The 16,304-nt window shown below is 48.1% G+C and overlaps 1 protein-coding gene across 1 annotated transcript in view; it reads left to right on the top strand.

Moving 5' to 3' along the window:
* Nucleotides 1-16,304, top strand: part of LOC112117649 (SH2 domain-containing adapter protein B) — a 136,702-nt gene that overhangs the window by 106,440 nt on the left and 13,958 nt on the right. The window lies entirely within an intron of this gene.

Raw genomic sequence — 16,304 nt, 5'->3', positions numbered from 1 at the left:
GGGCTCGCGGTGCTCGGGCGAGGGGCTGTTTAACTGTGCTATAGGTGTTCAGGTTCTGGCTGCAACCTGGGCTCTGGGACCCTCCCACCTCACAGGGTCCCAGAGCCCAGGCTCCAGATCGACCTGGTCTCTAGCCTCAAACAGTCCCTTAGACCCCTGTGGCTGGCGCGGGCTTCTGGGGCTTGGGCTAACTGCAGTGTAGACATACTCTGATTCGTGATGCTTCCTACGGCAAGTCCTGGGATGGTGCAGCAGGTCCATTCCTACTCCATGGTGGGGGGGGGGGTACCTAAAGTGTCACAAGGGCTCCACACTTATGTGTAAATCTAGCAGTTAGCCCGTTTCAGACCTCCTACCCTTAAAGCTACAGGCCAGATACTCAGCATAGTCCATTGACTTCATGTTCTCAGATTTGGTTTTATACTCCCGTTGCCTTCAGCAGATGTGTGCCAATGTGCACAGGCTGAGAGTCTGGCCCTACAGGTTAAAAATATGCCGTTCAAGAATATTAAAATCCAAATTCCTCTCTGTATGTGTGTCAACACACCTTTCACACGCAGGCTTGCACTGTGGCTTTGTGCTGTCGTGTGCAGAGACCCACCCAGAATAGCCGGAATGCAGTTTCTGTGTAGAGCAGTGGTTCTCAAACTGGGGCCACCGCTTGTTCAGGGAAAGCCCCTGGCGGGCCGGGCCGGTTTGTTTACCTGCTGCGTCCGCAGGTTCGGCCAATCGCAGCTCCAGGCCACTGGGGGCTGCGGGAAGGGCGGCCAGCACATCCCACAGCCCGCGCCGTTGCCTGGAGCGGCGAACCATGGCCAGTGGGAGCCGCGATCGGCCGAACCTCCGGATGCGGCAGGTAAAGAAACCGGCCTGGCCTGCCAGGGGCTTTCCCTTAACAAGCGATGGCCCTAGTTTGAGAACCACTGGTGTAGATGATATCCTCCTCTGATCCTCACCTGTTTTCTGTGAGTTGTCAGCTGTAACGATTCCTCTGGTTCTCTGAGGACCTTGGAATGAATGACCCCGGCTCTGCTGACTTAAGTACATTTAAATTACACATTTAATAGGTTTTAAGGCCAGAAGGGAGCACCAGGATCATCTAGTCTGTTTTCCTGTATGACACAGGACAGAGAATTTCAGCCCAATGATTTGTGGTCGAACTAGAGCATATCTTTTAGGAAGACAACTAACTAACCCTGTGTTAGACTCCAGATGATGGCGAACCCACCCCCTCCCCTGGGAACCTGTTCCAGAGGTTAATTGCCCTTGCTGGTAACATGTTGCATTTTTATTTCCGGTTTGAATTTTGCTGACTGAACTTCCCGGCATTGGCTCTTGCTATGCCTTCGTGTGCTACATTAATGAGCTGACTGTTACCAGTAACTCCCTGTGTGGGTATTTAGTCTGTGTTTTAAATCGCCCTTAACCGACTCTTTGATAAACTCAATAGCTCAAGTTCCTTTAATCTGTCATGATAAGGTACGTTTTCCAGGCCACCGATCGTTTTTGTCGCTATTCTCCAAACCCTTCCCAACATGGTTTTAAAGTGTGGACCCCAAATCTAGACACAGAATACAGCAATGGTCTCACTAGCGCAATATACAGTGTAGCGAGTTATACCGCCTCCCTAGTCCTTCACAATAGCGTTGGGCTGAGAATTGGCCCCCTCTAGACATTGATACTTCCCCATTAACAACTGCGTTTTGAGGCTGATCAGTTAACCCTTGTAAATCCCTTTCATCTGAGTCACGCCGATTTTTAGCTAGTTCGCCCTTTTCAAGGAGGCTGTTGTGTGGTACTGTCAGCTGTCCCAGGATATTCCCGCAGCACGATTCCCACCGTCAGCCACACTTGTACTCATCTCCGAGAACAATAACACGTTCTTTTAACAGAACCGCGTTTTCCAGGAGCCCACATTGGAGGTAGTTAATTATATTTTCATCCTTTCAACTCTTCGGCGATGATCCTGTAGCTGCCATTCCATGACTTCGCCTGCTATTGGATCCTGGGCAAACAGGCCTATAGGTTATGTCTACACAGCAGTTGAAAACCAGCGGCTGGCAGGGCTCACGCTAAGGGGCTGTTTAATTGCGGTATAGACATTCAGGCTCGGGCTGGAGCCCTGGCTCTATGATCCTGGAAGGTGAGGGGGGTCCCAGAGCTTGCACTGCCTCTGAACCCAAATGTCTACACTGCAATTAAACAGCCCCGTGAGTCCCAGTCAGCCGGCAGGGGCCAGTCACCGGTGTCTAAATGCAATATAAGCATATCCATGGTTACCTGGTTCATACCATTTGCCCTTTCTAAATATTGGCAAATCACTAACGTTCTTATCTCCAGTTCTCCAAGATTAACATCAGTGCTCTGGAATGCTCCTTTAAAATTCTTGGGTGCAAAAAACTGGTTTTAAAAATGGTTGTCTTTAGCGGACATGGTTTTAACATCCTCCTTGGCTACTGTTGGACGGGAAAGTATTTCATCATCATTATATGGTGAGACTGCATCATCCAGCTTCTTCCCAAATACAGAGCAGAACTATTTATTGAACACTGCTTCTGCCTTGTTCTCATTGTTGTCACTTTCCACATCTCCAGCTAGGAGTGGATCTGTACGTTTGAATGGGTTCCTTTTGTTCCTGATATATTTCAAAACGTTCCGTCTTTTTGTCCTTGGCCCTGTTGGCCATGGGAAAGTTTGATACCTTTTAGCTTCTGAAATAAATCGCCTGCATTCCTTTAACATCTGATTCCTATTCGCTGCCAGCTGCCTCCCTGTTTTTCCATTTATGAATGTATTGTTTCATTATATTGTATTGCTGCTTTCATATCCCCTCCTAATGAAGAGGGCTGTTTAATCAAAATAGCCCTTTGGCTGCTGAGGGACTCGTTCCCTTTGGGCCTGAAGTAAGATGTTCTTCTGGACTGTTCCCAGGCATTAGTCACATGTCTCTGTCTAATTATTTCCTCCCAATGAGTTTTTCCCATCATTATTTTTAGCTTTTGGAAATTGACCCTTTTCAAGTGCCAAACATATATTGCTGTCTGGTTTAATTCTGTTTGCCCAAAACAAATGTAACCAGGTCATCATGATCACTTCCACCTAGGCAGCCCACGAGCTTCAAGTTCAGTGAGTAATCTCCGACCTGCCTCATTAACTTCACCAGATCCTCATTAACGTTTATCTTGCCGTGCCGCCTGCTTCCTTCATTCTTTTTTGTTGGAGAATGAAACAAAGTGCATGTGTTCTGAGTATTTCGCCCTTTCCCATCTCTATTATTGAACTTCCTCTGTATTTGGCAGCAGCTCTGTATTTCCCTTTAGTATTTGTTGTTGTCCCTGATGCAGGTTTTAAAACCTCACACTAATTCTGCGCTTTTAGTTTGGTCATTTTTACTTTCATTTTGCAGCTTTTCTTCGGTTTTACTCCTACCGAGCTTTACTGCAATTGCACGCTCATCTAGTGTAGTTCTGTTTTGGTGTCATTTTTGTGGGGATATCCTGTGCCCTTCCAGTTCCTACTTGCCAATAAATATCGGAGTAGTTTAGAATCCCTGGGGAGTATGAGCCCTGGTGACTTCGTTGCTCTGTGTTCCTGGAATAGGTGGTGGTTTTTCACGTGGGTTTGGTGTGTAGCATGCATCTAGCGTAACTGCCTTGCCTTCCTTCTCTAAAGCCAGTAGACTTTTGCGGTTACTCTTAGGCCCTGATCCAGTATTGCGAACCACATGGCCACCCCGATACACCCACCTAGAGCCTGAGTGCAGGGGCCCACCTGTGTGGCTCTTAGTGTAGTTGTCTGGACCCTGAGGTTGATGTAAAGAAGATGAAATACTAGACCCCATCAGTTTTCCCAACCTCGTTATCTCCTGTATAGGTTCTAACATGTTATACCCAGGGTGCTCAAAGAAGGGTGGAAGAGCTAGGCTGCTAAAACCCAGTCCCAGGCACCTTCTCCCTTGAACGGCGTGGGCCCTAATCCTGCCTATACTGACACACGCAAGTAACGTAACTCACAGTTATGGTCCCACGGAGGGTTACTCCTGTGAGTAAAGTTAGTCACGTAGAAATGTTTGCAGGCCGGGGCCCGTGGTGAGTTCAGAACTCATTGACAGCTGGTCTAGAATGCTGCGGAGCACCATCAACAAGCTGTTTTTCAGAGACAATAAAACATCAAGATCATATTAGAGTTTTCTCCGTCTTCTTCCTTTTTTAAGAAGTGTAAATGAAATGCAGCCATCCGGCTCCTGGCTGGTGGTCGCTGTGACCCTCCGTATGGACATTCCCTGACCCCAACCGAGCCAGACCTTTCTTCATCAAGGTCAGCCTGCTGCTCATTCCCCTCCATCCCTCTACCCCACCCACTTCACACATACAAACCAAAAGTTTCAGAGTGCTTCACTGCACAACTTCAATACCCTGCTGACCCGCAGGAATGCAATCAACAGTTACAGCGTAAGGACAACCGTTGCAGAAACCAGCCCGGGATTTTGAAGGATGCTCAGTTTTCCCCTGGTAGACAGACACAGGCATTCATGGAGGTGTGTTTGGGGGGGTGTAAAATAAGATAAAACAGAATATACTGTTTGAGGCTCTTGAATGCGACTGTAAAATAGATGTTAAATGTGTTCAATATACAAATAAGATTCAGTGCTGAGCCTCTCCACTTTGTAAATTATTTTAATGTTGCAATTATAAAGATCTCAATTAGGAACTGCCAGCTATTACCTTGTTTGTTTTAGTGCATTTGGTAGCCTAGTATAAACAAACATGGTAATTAGTGATGATATTCCATGTATGAAAAACAACTTCAGCACACGGTATTAGTTCCCAAAAGCCATGCATAATTTAGTGCTGTCATTAGTGAGATGTACCCTCCAAAATAGTTTGAATTAACTTAAAAAAAAATAATAATAAAAAGCTCTTCTGTACATCGGTTGCATCCGAGTGTAGCCCTTGCTCCGTGTTTGTTGACCCGGTAGGTCATAGTTAGCCAGTGAAGAGAGAGAGACTGATCAGGGAGCAGCTTACTGTCAGAGTAATTAGAGTGCACCTGTGCTCCAAGTCTCTGTTCTAAGGCAGTATTCTGGCTTCCAGCTAAACCGAGCCCCATCCCTGCCCACTACTTTGGCACATGCTGCACATGTAATTCTTTACATCAGGATGTCCTTGGGAAGCTCTCATGAGGCACCTCATAGCTCTGCTTGCTAAGTATTAGTTTGTGAATTTAAATGTTATTTTACAGAGACTTCCTCTGAGCTGGCTGGAGCCTGATTTTGTTTGTTTTTTACCTAGAACCACAGCATCTTGCCTTCAGAGAGCAGGCAGTTACAGATTCGACCCATCTGCTTGCAGAGTTGGGATGAAGTTCTTGTCTGTTAGTTCACAAAATAGCTAGTAAGAGCCTGATTCTCACTGCGAGAGAACCGGAATTACAGGGGGAGTGATTTTACTGGCCTGGAAGGATCAAAGAAAGCAGACTTGCTATGCATCTGTCAGTGGCTAGCCTCATTTTGTAATAAATTGGTAACAAATTGTGAAACTGACAGTAAACTGACGAAGTGGGTATTCACCCACAAAAGCTTATGCTCCAATACATCTGTTAATCTGTAAGGTGCCACAAGACTCTTTGTCGCTATCTCCATCTTAGTTTCACTGCCATTTAGTCACATGCCTCTTTAATCTCAACGAGCTAGTTTTGCCTCTGATGTTATTGGCTTAAAATACTGGCCCCAAGAAATACTCAAGTTTGACAAAGAATATGGCCTGACTCCTTTCAAATAAGATTTAAAAAAAAAAAAAAAAATCTCTTTCAAGGCACAACAGTTTTTAGACCGGTCAGTCTTAGGTGTAGTTTTCATTATTGATATCTCACAATTTAATTGCAATGGAATTCTAGAAGGATGTCTTTGGATACCTTCCCACCCCCACTGTTCACTAATTTGCTGTATGGCTTCAGGGAGAAAGGAGCAACAGCGGGAATTCAAAGGGCTGCCATTCTGCAGTCCAGCAATAGCTTCCTCATTGATTTATGGGGTGACAAGACAATTTTCCAAGGGGTACAGTAGGCATGTTTCATTCAGTTATGGACAGTCAGCTGTAAATCTTGATTTGTGGCTACTGCTATCTTGAGAGCAAGAAACAAGATTTTCTTTGTAAAAACCCGGTAGCCCTTTATTTGTTTTACAGAATAAACCTTGTCCTTGTTAATAAACATGGGACCAGAGAGCCATTTCCAAGTCTCACTTCTTTTGCACTATATTAAATAGGTGCTTTCAGTTTTCGGACACCCCTTTAGCTAGAATGTGAACTTGAATAACTGCAATGTATAGTTGGTTTTGCATCAACAGGTTTGCGAATAGCGGTTGACAATGGATGTTGGTCTGTATATAAATGCTGCTGGAGCAAGGCAGAACATTTTTCTTCTGTTTTGTTTTGGTCAGATCTAGGGTTCTGAAGAAGCATGAATTGTTTTATTCTTCACTTCTGTTCTCTCTAGGTTCTTATACCGTGCTCATTGCTGTAATATCTGAGCTCCTTCCAGTAGTGCATTAAGGAATAGAAGTAACATCTGCCATGTGATGTTCATTCTCTTCTCTGCCACGGGGGAGAAGTAGGTGCAGTTGAGTGTCTTGCTTTTGGAGTGTGGATTTTAATACATATTTAGCTCTGTATTTATATTAAAGAAGGCAGATCAAAGAAATGTGTCCGCCCCTTGGAGTGGAAACATGGGGAGGTTTGTGATGGTCCTTCCTTCTGGGGGATTCGTTCCGGAGTCTCAGACCAGCCCTGAGACAGTCCCATTTCCTGCACCAATGAGCTTTGCCCTTAATAGAGAGAGTTCTGTTGTGCCATGAGACCAGAGTTGTGGACCATGGTCTTCATCCCAGAGCTTTAAGCTGTTTGACATGCCCTGGAGCTCCTTTTAGATAAGGACTGAAGCCTGGAACTAGATTCCCTATTCTGTGGGAGGTCAGTGTTGGGAGGATGTGCTCACATTAGTCCACGTTGCTGAGGAGATGCGCTGCCACGTTCTGTACTAGGTGGAGTTTCCTCTGAAAGCTTCGTGCCCAGGCCTACAGCATTGCTGTAGTTCAGCCAAGAAAAACAGGCCAGGCCCTTGTGTGCCAGGATGGGACAATCTCTTCTAGCCAAGCAGAGATGATAGAAAGTGTGGCTCATGCTGCTATGTGAAAGTTCAGGGTCAGTGACGAATCCATGAGCAGCTCTCCTGAGCCAGGGACCCGAGTTGACCAATAGTGGGTGTGACAGGAGACTGCACCATGGCTGCAAACTCTTCCGAGTGCTCCCCTCTGCCCGTCTGCATCACTTCTGTCATACTCGCCTGCAGTGAGAGCCAGTGGTTAGGTGGTGGTCAGGAATAAGAGTAAGTTGGTGGAAAATAACAAGAGAAGGCCGCTGTGCCCAACCAGGGAGAGTGTTTGCAGGGTTCTGTGAGATTGTGGGGGGGATGGACACTTTTGTTAAGAGGACAATGGCAATCTTGTATTTCAAACTACACGACTGGGAATCAGGCGATCAATGTTTATTTCTGGTTCTGCTGCAAACTTCTGTGTGACCTTGGGCAACTCACTTAACTACTACTTGCTTCAGTTTCCCCATCTGTAAAATGGGACATTGATATATCACTATCTCCTGGAGCTACTGTGAGGCTTACTCCATTAATGTTGGTAAAGTACTTTGAGATCATCTGACAGAAGGTGCTGTGCAAGTACCAGGTATTACAAGGTGGTATCTGATGCTTTGAGAGAACATAGCACGGCGGCACGGGTCTCGTCTCATAAGATGGGGGAGGGGGATAAATCATGTTTTTAAACAGTCTCCAGGTGAACTGATCTACCTGCCTCTAGTGCTAGTGTGAAATAGAGGCTAACTAGCAAGTCAGCATGGCATCCTTCCCTAAATGCCCCCAGAGCTGCTCACAACTTGGGAAAAGCACTTGACTAACATCAGGTTACTGTTATTTACCCAGTCTCCATATGGGGATTTCTAAATCTTCCCGCCTTGAGCCTGTAGAAATGCAATATCCTGTCGTAGTGATTGAGGGACGTCTGGATCCCAGGCTCTGGTCAGTGTTTGCAGAAGTGGCCATTGGCTTCGGTGCTTTGTTGTTTGTTGCATAACCTGGGCACCCCAGTCCAGAAGCTCCCACTTACTTCAGGAGGATCTGGGGGAGGGGACGGGACGGGGGTGGGGACTCGGCCTTTCTGAAAGGCGGAAAGTGGTGCACCCAGAACGAGAGGCCCCCTTGGAACAGCGCCTGAGAATAAATATTACAGCTGGTATCGTTTGCCACTGCTCTGTATCCAGGCGTAGGAGGGTCACCAAATTTAGCGTGATCAAAGGAACTCAACATGTGCACCATCCCTCTTTCTGCCAGCAGGGGGGCACGGGAGGGGAGAGGGGTCATGTCCAAGGCTTCTCTGCCCTCTGCTGTTCACGAGCTGTTACACTGGGCTGTTGGTAGTCGGCAGTTTAGAGCAGTCAGCCCATGAGTAGGGAAGGAACGGTGCACTCCTCGGCCAGGGACCTATCTCCTTATTACTTTCTCCAGGGTCCCTTAGTGGGAACGGGCACGTGGTGGTGTCTTTGGAATCCCCCAGAGGATCTGTTGTCTGTGGCTTAGTGGCAGGGTTTTCGAACATCATCTAGCATTCACGGTGGGAGGCAGTGCTTCCACTGGGACTTCTGTCTTTGCAGTCTGACACAGGTGTGCAACGGGCGTGAAACCGAATTCAGTGTTAGGCCAACGCCATTTTACACGGAGTCGTGAAGACAAAAGTGGTGCCTTTGCTGTGCGTCTGGAAAGCCCTCCCGTAGTCTAGCACGTTTGCTTGCTGAAACAGTTCAGTTTGGGTGTTGATACAAAGTTGGCTCTGTTAGGACTCACTGCTGTTTTGTTCAGCATGTGGAGAGGGAATGTGTTCACATTAGAGTCTGAAATAAGCTATAATTCAGTACATAACCACAAATATTAGCTTGAAAATGTGTAAACGTCTCCAAGGCTGAAAGGATTAACTCTTCTAAACAGGATGAAAAGAGCAGTGCCGATGACAGCTTCCTTTGATGGTGTTACCAAGTGTTTGCTGAGATATGCAGCTCAGAATGCCAGCATAAGACAGGTCCACACAGGCTGATTGCAGATCATTGCCTGACGTTGTGAAATTCAGGGGAAAACTGTTTCGAGCCAGACTGCACGCATGCCCCCGCTGCCCTGGTGCTGGGAATGTGACTGTCTGTATATACTCGGGTGGGGTGCGGTGTTTGCATCGGGGGCAATGTCTCATTCAGCGAGCTGGCAGCATAGATGATTCTGCTCCCAGTTCCTGTAGGAGCAGTGTGACTCTTTCTGCCTCCCCACAGGCAGCTCAGCCTACGCTTGCAGTGCTCTGTGTGCATGCACATTGTGGTTGCTATTAGAAAGGAGCTGTGATACCGTGGTACGGACTTACTGTGATCATTCCCAGCTTTCACCTCTTCTTGGTGCAGAGAAAGGCACCTGGGTGCTCTCTCCCTACCTCTCCGGCAGGTTCTGGCCCTCCCAGCTCCTTTTCCCACAACATACTGTCTGCCTCCTTGCCACTGGGTGCTCTGCTCCCCGCCCTCTGTTTCCTCCTTTTACCTGCCAGTGACTGCCGTAGGAGAGCAGACCCTGAGCTTTTCCTCTCTCAGCAGCCCACTGGCTGGGGGGTTCCAGCACCTCCATGTCCTCCTGTTGCAGCCTGCGGGTTGGTTGGGTGTTGGCCCAAGTGTGTTAGCCCTTTCCAGTAAAGCATGAGCCACAGGAGCAGCTAAGTCAAGTGCGGATTCATAAATAGGCTCCATCCTAAGTGTGATTCTGAAGTTTTAACACTGTATCGCTGATGTATCCTACCGCATCTGTGACCATGTCACCAGCCCCTCTGGCCGGGTTTGTACCAGCTGTGATAATACCGGCCACCTTCATTGTGGTGCTCCCCAGTTGGGCTTCCTAGAAGGGATGTTGCCAGAGGCTACCGTGAAGGAGCTTTCTCAGTTAGCATGGTAATGTGTCTCCGAAGCTGTTGACAGTCGACAGGGCTAATGAGTTAATGCAAACATCCTGCAAATGAACGCATCCTGAGATCAAAGGATGTGCTGAAAGTCAGGGAAACACGTCTATGCATTTAAATGCAATCCAGGATTCACCAATAGCATGGAAACGGGTAGGACCTGACTGTCAGAGGCGCTGAGCAATGAAACCTGTGGGGTTTTGGGTGTTCGACACCTAAAACAGGGAGTGATGAGAATTGGAGGTTAAACCAATAAGTGGTAAGGAAGAAAATCCATTTCCACAGAGCTAGGAAAGCCAAGCTCAGCCAGGTAGGTGGGTGCCAGAAAGAAACTCATTGTATCCTTGTTCCTCAGTCATTCTACAGTGTCACCCCACTTCGGTGCAGTGAGCTGCGAACCCCGTCTTTCTGCACCCCAGGGAGGGGGGCGCACTCTCGGGCATTTCCTAACCCGGATGCCTCGGGGGGGGGGGGGGGGGGGGGGGTGAACTCGGAGCTGACAGGCTGGGGGAGGGGAGGGGAGGGCTTTTTCCTGTCATGTAAGAGTTCTGAGGAATATTAGCAATACTTAGGCTCCCCTAGCAAAGCTGCCTCTCAGGCTTGGCCCAGAGAATGGGTGTTTCATCAGTTCTTCTCTTAGTGCTGTGATTGGTCACTCAGATCTGCTTCCGTGACGGACAGCTGGGCTTGAGGCGAATCACTGTTGGCTGACTTGTCGAGGGGTGTCGGCACAGAACCTCTAGGTGCTGGCCTGAGCATAAACAGTGGGGCTTATGATCACTGTCCCCAGTGAAGACTGGGCAGGAGCTGTGGGGAGAGCTGCTCTGCCTGAGGGCCACTGCAGCAGGCCCCGTTGAACACCTCTGGGTTTGTTTCTGTGATGCACATAGCCTGTGTTTGTCAGCTGGCGGGGAGAGGCCAGGGAAGCTGTCCAGTGCCAACGCGCTGAGTGAGTCCCAGCTGCATGAATACGGGGCAGCAAAATTGGTAGGCGATCGCAGACAGGTGATAGACTCCAGCGCTGTGTCGGACCACGATGTTCCCTCCCGTGCTCCAGCTGGGCAGCGTGCAACAACAGAAACTCTTTCGATAACTTACGGGGCACACAGACACACTGGGAGCTGTGTCCCGCTGCACAAGGTATTGATTCTTCTTGCAGACCTAGCACGTAACACAAAAACAGCCACACTGGGTCAGACTAATGGTCCATCCGGCCCAGTATCCTGTCTGCCGACAGTGGCCAATGCCAGGTGCTTCAGAGGGAATGAACAGAACAGGGCAATTACTGAGTGATCCATCCCCTGTCGTCCCATCCCAGCTTCAGACAGTCAGAGCACCTCTTGGGGAATGTATTGTAAATGTTGGCTCTCCAGTGCAGATTGGGGTGGGGGGGAGGTTAGCAGGTGACACACTCCCTTTGTCTGCCCAAGGGTTCCTGCAGGCGAAACGCCTCCGGGAACTGCGGCACCACAGCACTAGCCACCGACCTGGCTTGGTGGCCGTGGGCACGCCGAGCCCTGGAGCAGTTAGCCCAGAGGGCCGTGTTGCATTGACAAGGGTGTGTAACACCGACGTGGGGTCATTGGCAGTAACAGCTGGTGCTGCGTTTGAGAGCGGGAGCCTAGCCGCTCTCTCTAGGCCATTTCCCCGCCTGGCCCAGTGCGAGCCAGCTCGGAGAAGAGGAGCGGGTGAATGGGGAATGCACAGACCTACGCACACTGCTCTAGAACCCAGCAGGCCGGGAGAAGCAGAGGGATATTTATTCCTCCCCAGGATTGCTATACAGAGTTACAAAACCACACTTCCCCAAAAGCACTGGCAGAGACACCAGTCCAGCCCATCAGTCTGCCGGGCCATTTATCAGAGCCCCCTGGTGAAGGGAACTAAGATGGTAATGGATACTGAACCATGCATGTTCAGCCATGGCTAGAGATTGTAATAGATAAAAGTAAAATCAAAAACCCTGCAGATCCAGAGTCTTTTGCCAACTTCCATTTAAAGCAGGAGGAAACGGCTGTGATTTAGTGCTGCTGCTATTCCACCGTAGCCTTGAGTTGCGAATGCCCGTCCAGGCTCTCGAGGCAAGGAAACCTCCCTGACTCGTAAATCACCCTCGATGAGTAGGCGTACGTTTCCTCGCCGTGTTCCTGCAATGGAATAAGAGAATGCACAAGTGAATATTTTCCAAGGTGAGAGCTGAGATGGAAAGAGCCGCTCAGTCTTTGTAACATAACATCCCACAAATATTTCTGGCCTTACATCTCCTCTTCAGAGACCTTTGTTCTAAGGGAGCAGCTTTAGCTGCTGTATATAGCTTATTCTTTCTTGTTCCTCCGCTATTTTTGGACAGTCTGTAACTAATAGTACTGAAACTATAAAGATGGGAAGCACCAAGGGCCACTGACGTGCATAAACAGCGAGGTGCAGCCTCACGAAGTGATGATTTCTGCTAATAGTCCATGCACAGGTGATTGAATCTGTCCATAAGAAGGTATAGTGTGTGGTCATACACAGCCTGATAGGTCAGTCTGAAATTAAAGCGAACAACAGGATGGATTGTTGCCCTGAGAGCCCAGCCCTGGTTCTGGGAGCCGCAGCAGAATTTCCGGGTACACTGAGCTGGTAGTTCTGCCCCTCTTTAAATGGTGCCGTGCGTGCTTGGGAAGGCACGAAGCAGTAAGCCAGCTCCCCAAAGAGATTATTTACAACCCCACGCACGGCAGGCTCTGAAAGGCGCCTAGCATCCCCCCTGCGCTCTCCCCAAGGCCCAGCCGCGGTTTGGCTCCAAGCTAACTACAACGTCTCTTCCAGAGCCGACATTTGTGGTTATTCTGATGGTGAATTATTCTCTCGATGCTAACACTGAGTTATTAGCAGCGTTCTGCCATCTCTTTCCAGGTTTGTATGCCCTAAGAGCAGCGACTGCAAGCCTTGGATGCAACTTCAGAGCATCCTTGTGATTCTAAAAGTAACCCAGGGTTGAAGCCCCTTAGGCCAGGCGGCAGTTGCAGCCCAGACAGGCTCTCTCTGGCAGTGTGTTAGAATAAGCTCTCAAGGGGCCAGTTATTGAATTTCTTCTCGGTTATCTAATTGCGTGTCACACTTCGCTGTTATTTCTTCTAAGTGTAACAGATTTGAGAAGCGATTACTTCACCAGATAGAAATATCAATAATAACCGCAGCTGTATGGAGACCCCTTTAATGAAACAGCTTTTAAATTACTGCAATTCCTTTTCATTTGTTAATTAATATGCTCTGTACAGCACTAAGTTGTTTATCGGCAGCATTTTCCTCCTACCGTGATCCCTCTGAACATCGAGGAATCTGTCAGACGCCTGATGCAGGTTATCTTACGCTCACCCGGTGCGTCAGAAAACCTGCTCGAAGCCTCTGGGCACTGCCATAATATACATATTTAATAACTTGTGTAATTATAGCCAGTTTGTTCTGTAACTAATATTTACACTGTTCAGGCCGTTAATGGACACACTTCTCACGAGGAGGGTGCATCTTTTATTTAGTAATGGAAGGAGGATTTTTTTTTTAGAAGTGTCAATTTTCCAAGCTCAGTAGTGGGTTTCACAGCTCTGCCCGTGGCTCCTTTTGCTGTGTCCGTCTGACGTGGTAGCGAGCGTAATGCTCGGTGCTTTTCTGCAGCCACCCCAGAGCTCTGGACAAAGGAGATGGCGTTTTACGCGGGTGTCCTGCTGGAGGACGCACAGTGGGCCAGGAATAGAACCTAAGGAGTTCTGACTCGCAGCCTCGTATCCTGGTCACTAGGCTACACTCTGGTCACTACAGAGTGACAGCTCAGAAAGGCTCATTAAGGGCCACCCACGACCCCCTGCGACCGCAGAAGGCTTGTTGGCCTCCAGCTGCCTGTTCTGGCTGATCAGGGGCTGAGAAGTCTGCTAAAGCCTGTGGGAGGGGGGCTTAGGGGCAGTGAGGAACACCTGAGACCCGTACAAATGGCCCCAAATGTTTGCAGGACCTGAGGTGGGGGGTGGGGACGGACCCAGTGAGTGTTTGAAGAGCAGGAGATTGTTGCCTGCAGACTTGGCAGGCCTCCTGCCCAGAACTCCCAGGAGCAGCTAGCTAGATGTTCCCTTCCGCTTTTCAGGGGCAGTTGTCCGCTAATGGCTGGTTTGAAGGGTCCCAGCAGTACATCGTTGTAGTTATGGATGTGACTGCATTGTGGTACAAAACCTGTAGAGGAGATATTGGGAGAGCCGTGGCATCCAAAGGCAGATAATCTCTCTAAAAATGGATTTTCCCCCACCCGAACCCTCCCCCACCAGCTTCATAGGTATTGCACATAGCTCTTCACAAATGCACTCTAGTGAATGAACTCTATCTATAAATGCTGATTTGTGTTGATGTATGTGGGTGTTGAATTAAAAAAAAATAAAAGGCAATCCGCTCTGAGATTAAGTAAATTTTTGGAACTGTATTACTAGCAGTCATGCTGCAAAACCCTGTAATTAATGTAGGCACATTCTGGGCCAAAGAATAAAACCGAATCTTTGTTGTGTATCAGTGCATAAATCAATTGCATTAGAGGGCACAGAGATGGAGATTTAATTTAGAGAAAATTTTTCACCCTGTGGAAATAGGCTGCCAAGAAATTGATAGAGTACCAGCCCAGAGTGGATTTGCTATCCAAAGTCCAAATTACAAAGAGATGAAACTGACCTTTCTAAATTGCGTTTCCAAGTCTTCGTAAGTGTTGCTGAAGCTGAAGGTGCTTTGCATATTAATACATTTAGGAGTGCTACCTTTTCCATTTTGGTTCATTAAAATGGAGGTTCTTCTGTCTGTTTAAATTGGGATTGAAGTGTAATGAGTTGCTTTTGTCCCCAGTTGTTACATCACTCTGTTTGTGACTAGTATTTATATTGCTTTGGCACAAATGTCTCCTATATAGTTACCGAAGGGAGAAATGATCATCTTTAGGTCATCCTGCGATTGGAACTCTCAAAGGGGCAAGGGGAATTCTGAAGGTGAAGTAACAGTTAGTAATTGTGCAACCATATGCGTTTAAAAACAGCGTTCATTTTCATCTGAATGTTGCGTAGATTCCTGAGCATTTCCTATGCAATGAAACGTGCACCACTGTCTGTGAGGCTTGGAGGGGTTTTATATTGTGCGTTTGTGCCACTCTGAGACCTTCCCCAGGGTGTTTGCATTTATTTTCTCTGTTTGGTGCACTGAGTTCCGATTCCAGGAAAAAGGAAGAATGACACCCAGATTGTATATCAAGATTAGGTGTCAAGGATTGAAAGGTCTATTCTTTAATGTCACATGACTGCCTTTTTAAAGAGCTAATGTCGGGTTGGTTTTTTTAAATTAAACATTGACACGGGGTTCTGAAGCTAGTTGTGTGTGGCATCTCTTGGTGATTTTGTTTATTTTACAACATCTCATTTTTATTTATTGAATTTTAAAATTGCATTAGGTGCACTGTACCGGGAGACTGGCTCGACGCCTACAAGTTGCAATAATGTTTCCATATTTGGCAAGAAGAATCGGCAAACTACTCCCCCTGTAGTTGCCAAGTTAACATTAAATACGATGACAACCACTCTTGTCATCCTAACTTCACTCAAATGTCATTGATTGAGTAATGACACCATAAATTGCACCCCCCCACACACCCCCGGAGAGTGTGTCTCCTGCGCCACAGGAAAGCCGTCCATGTCCAATCAGTGTGGAGTGGGGGAGGATATTTAGCCTGTGTTAGGGGGGATTTTGGACTTTTTATTGTCCTCCCCCTTGGGGGAGCAGTCCGTAGCCAGCTTCGAGCCAGCTCCTTTACCATGCTCCCAGCGCGGGTGGCTGGGACTGGAATGACCTGCAGGTCCCTGAGTGGCGCTTGGCTCTTTGAGAGCCATAGGCAGCGGGTGTGCATTAGACCTCCCTAGACACCAGCTCCCCAACATCTGTCCTTGTCCCTGGGGATACAGCAGAGAACCCGCCCTTCTGGGTTTTCCGCAGCAGAGGGAAATAAAGCAGAATCCTGTCGCTGTCCTGGTGACTTCTGTCATGGCTTCCTTCTCTCCATATCTACAGCAGGAAGGGAAGCTCGCCGGGGCAGCCAAGAACACTCACTCAAACACAGATAGGACTAGGGCCCTTGCCAGGAAGCACAGGGCAACACCGTAAAACATCTTCTCCAGGTGTCAAGGCAGTTACCCGTAATCAGGTCAGCACCTGTGATCTCCAGCATTATTTGCACTTTCAGCTCACTGTAGGCTGA

This window comes from Terrapene carolina, unplaced genomic scaffold (genome assembly GCF_002925995.2).
Source record: "Terrapene carolina triunguis isolate 2854851 unplaced genomic scaffold, T_m_triunguis-2.0 Scaffold35022, whole genome shotgun sequence".
Taxonomy (NCBI): domain Eukaryota; kingdom Metazoa; phylum Chordata; order Testudines; family Emydidae; genus Terrapene; species Terrapene triunguis.
Note: the sequence above shows the minus strand (reverse complement) of the source record. Positions and strands in the feature narration are given on the sequence as shown.